Source organism: Micropterus dolomieu, linkage group LG02, assembly GCF_021292245.1.
Source record: "Micropterus dolomieu isolate WLL.071019.BEF.003 ecotype Adirondacks linkage group LG02, ASM2129224v1, whole genome shotgun sequence".
Classification (NCBI taxonomy): Eukaryota; Metazoa; Chordata; class Actinopteri; order Centrarchiformes; family Centrarchidae; genus Micropterus; species Micropterus dolomieu.
The window spans coordinates 12,449,414-12,453,452 of NC_060151.1; positions in this window are offsets into that span (position 1 = coordinate 12,449,414).

Consider the following 4,039-nt stretch of genomic DNA (forward strand, 5'->3'; position numbering starts at 1 on the left):
TGGGTTTAGTTTTATTATTTTAAATGGCTTGACCTCTTTCAAATATCTGTGTGTGGATGTCAATAGTGCATCATAATTTTTGGTAGCTTGGCATTGTGATTTTCACCTGTCAGCGGGTGAAAGTGGAGCAAATCAGAAAGGTCCTGCACTGGATCTGAATTCGAGGGCATACATTGACTTTACTAGGTTCATGCCAACTGCTGTCGACGGTCTGGATTACGAGGATCTGCGTTTTGACAGGAAGCTCTTAAGGACACTGAACAGCAGATCAAATCTGTGCGGGAGTCTGTAACACCTGACACCAGAGCTAAAACCAACAGCCTGCCACCAACTCACACACTTTCATCTCCATTCTTAGCACAGACTAACGTATAGACATGGTCTACGTAGGAGATCAAGTGTTCATCTTCATTAACTGCCTGTCTTCAGTTTGTGCATTTGCATGTGTGTGAGTGGGTGCGTTATGCATATGTAATTCCTTCTTCTCCTCCTCCTCCTCTGAGCTTTGTTCACTGCTGCAATTGTGCTAAGTCTTCATGAATGTGTGCAAAATACGTGACACCAGGGTGTGGCAGAATGTTTCTGGGGTTTGCACCATTCCCTCAGGCCCCCCCGCGCTCTCATATGCAGAATGATATGTGTGCTTCTTGGCCTCCGTGGGGTCCTCAGATAGCAGATACAGATTCAGCTTTGAGGTGCCAGAATGAAAACTCAGCCTTGCCCTCAGTCGACTCATGGTTTATTAATCACGTTACTTAACCAGGGGGCTGGCCTTGACAGGAGGGAACAGCATATTCTGAGCACACAGGAACTGATACTGTGTTAAATAAATATCAGGAGTGTAAGTTGTACAGTGTCAGAGTTGTCAGAAATAGGCTGTTGGAGTATAATGAAACAGTGGGCAGAGAAAAGTATTGCCTGAGCTTGCACTGGTTTTATTTTTGGACACATTTGACCAAAAGACAAAACCACAAAGTTATGTAATACCCATTTTAACCAGTGCAACGAGCAAGGGCTCGTTTCAGACACCCCACACTTTGCCCAAGGATGGTGCCGTTCCACCGTCAGACCATAACTCTGTCAGCTGTGTCAGGAGGAAGATGGTGGATTTATTACTTTTCTCAAAGCTGCAATGTGTGAGGTCATGCACCCTCACAGACTTTTGGGTGTACTATTACAAGTAGGGACCCACCACCAACCTCAGACAGAAATATTGTCACATGATCAACTCTTATGGTGTCAATAGTATGGTACCGTAACATACCAGTATGGTACATACTGTACATATGGTGATAGGTCAGTGTCATAGGTCCACTGCCCCCGCTTTATAAGTGCACGTACGCTGTTCGTGTCTCCGCCGCGTAACCTGATCCAGCCCCTCCCATATCTGGTGCACAACTCCTGAACTGCCATTGGCTGCTATGCTAAAATTAGCATATTGACCCCTGTGAAATGCATTCTGGGAATCTCCTGTCTTTGACTTGGCCTTATGGAGCCAGTGCTGTTTGCGGTCTTCAGATGCAGCAATGAGGTCATCGTGCAAACCGCATCTTTCTTTTCCTTGCCAAGGAACATTTATGTGATAGAGATGTTCTCAGCCACCATGTAATTATCCTACATGTATGTGGTTTTATATTTGACAGTATGGCACCACATAAATTGAAAGCAAAGACAATAAGACAATAAAATCCCTATCTGCATCAAGTGATTTGTCTACTCATTTAACTCAAATCAAGATGTGCAATAATGCTCATTTCTAAAACACATAAAGCCAAGCACATGTATCATTTTTAAACCTATACCAGGTAAAATCCAGTGAAACACAGCAAACGTCAAACTGTTCACTGTTTCTAACATTCAATATTTAACGGAGAATACTTGTTTTAATCTGCGAATTGGTGGATACAATGTGCAACCTATGATCACAATTCAAGGACAAGCCTGCCAATGAACCTACAATAAAATGAACTGGGAATCCATAGAGGTTGTTTATTAAAAGGATGGTATTTCATGACCCATTTGTCTTTTGGTGGCCTGTCGCCGTCTGGAGCTGTCCCCAAAATGTCCCCGTTTTTAACCACACGGACCCTGGCAACTTTGTGTGTTAATCATAGAATGTATAAGGTGTTAACAGACCTGAAATCAGATTTTACGTAGCCATACAGACTGGACAGCAGAGCATAAAGGTGTCGTGCCGAAAATGAATGTCCGCCGGAAAGCGCTTGCAGCGTGTTAAAGCTGTATTTTATCTGGATCAAACAGACATAACGAGCAAATAAACATCACATTATGTCCGACGTAATAGCAAATCTCTTTGTGAAACTTGGAATAATCACAATTGTGGCCAAATAAGTGTTTGCAGTTTATAACGTAACCAGGCCTGACATTTACGTGATTAATGTAACGATAGAATATGTGTTTGGTAGGCCTATGTCTAATATCCTTCTTTATATTTGGAAAACGGAAGCCTATAATAACATGACTTACTGCTAAGTTATATATAAAATAAAGACATGATCTCTTTTGCAATTATCCTTATGACTGCATTATTTAACTTGCTGTGTACTCACCAATCCAGTCCCTTTTACCTGTTGAAACACCTTTAACCCCTTAACGCAGATTGTCGCAAATTCGCGTCACACATCTTCCTTTCAGACTGCAGCTGAGATAGCACGTATGTATGTATTCCCCCAATGCCTGTTTGCACATATTCAATACGTACCAGGGAACCTTTTGTGAACGCTGGTTTCTCCTTTATGCCTGCTGTCGCTAATTTGCATCATACCTCATTTATTTTTTATTGTAAATAAATTCAGGCATCAAGGGGTTAAATTGCCAATACAAGTCATGTAATGCAGTATTCCACTTGCCAGAAAGTGACTGCAGCTTCTACTTGACTGAAAGGTAGATTCTGCCTCAAAATGACTTGATTTCATTCAGAATCTGACAGATTGTCACTCAACTAGCACTTTTTACCTCTTAATACCTTTCAATAGCCAAAACAACATATAAAATGCAGTATTCTACTTCCCAGAAAGTGATTGCAGCCTCTACTTACTGACTGTTTACTTACAAAGATTGTTTCTGCCCTGAAATTAGTCCATTATTATAAACCGAAATTGTTCCCCTTTTTTACTTCATATATTATAACATAATAGTTTTTTAACGACATACTGACGACCAAACCAAAAATGTCCCTGGTTTTCAATTCAGAAATCTGGTCACCTTATCCTAGATACCACTCACTGGTACGAGGCGCATTAAAGAGTTGTGCCGGGATATTAGAGATGACTACATGCAGTAGTGCACAGTCTAGGTTTGTGTCTGAAACCTATTAAATAGTACTGATATCACTGAAGAACAGTGAGTGTTTATGCAAATTCTATAAAATAGATGTTTATGTCGTAGTGCACAGTTTCCTGGTAGGAAATGATGCAAATAACGTAATTGTTTTGAGACTGAAGCTTTGAAGCTGGTGTCACTTTGGGTGTACCTAGACTTCATATTAACAGTGCAAACTGTATATTCTTCATTCTTGTCATTAACACACAGCCACATGTCCCTGTGCTGTATAAAGTCTGTGGGCTAAAGGCAGCACAGGGATGCCATTGTGTGAAAGTGTTACTCCATCGTCCTTCATATACTGTGTAAAGGTTGGATTTAGTAAGTCCACCTGTTCAATGCCCTCCATCTCTCATTGCTTAAGCTCTCACAGATCCAGGAAATTAATTCATCATAACCTCGCGCAACCTGAGCACACAGTGGCAGCGCAGGAGGAGGCTCACTCTTCTTCATTGACCCCTGACCATTTCCAGGATGAAACACAATTGTGAAATTAAAGCTGCAAGCAGCGTTGGGCGGGCCCTCGCACTTGTAGCGCATCCGCGTGTGAGCCGGCCGAGTCGCATATTCTGGAGTTCTGCCGGTGCGGCTGTGAATTTCCTACGCGTTTCCGACGCCGCATGAATGTGCTATATGTCACTTCCTGTGTCCCCTATGTGGAGCTACATAGCACTTGCCGCTATGAATATAAATCGGT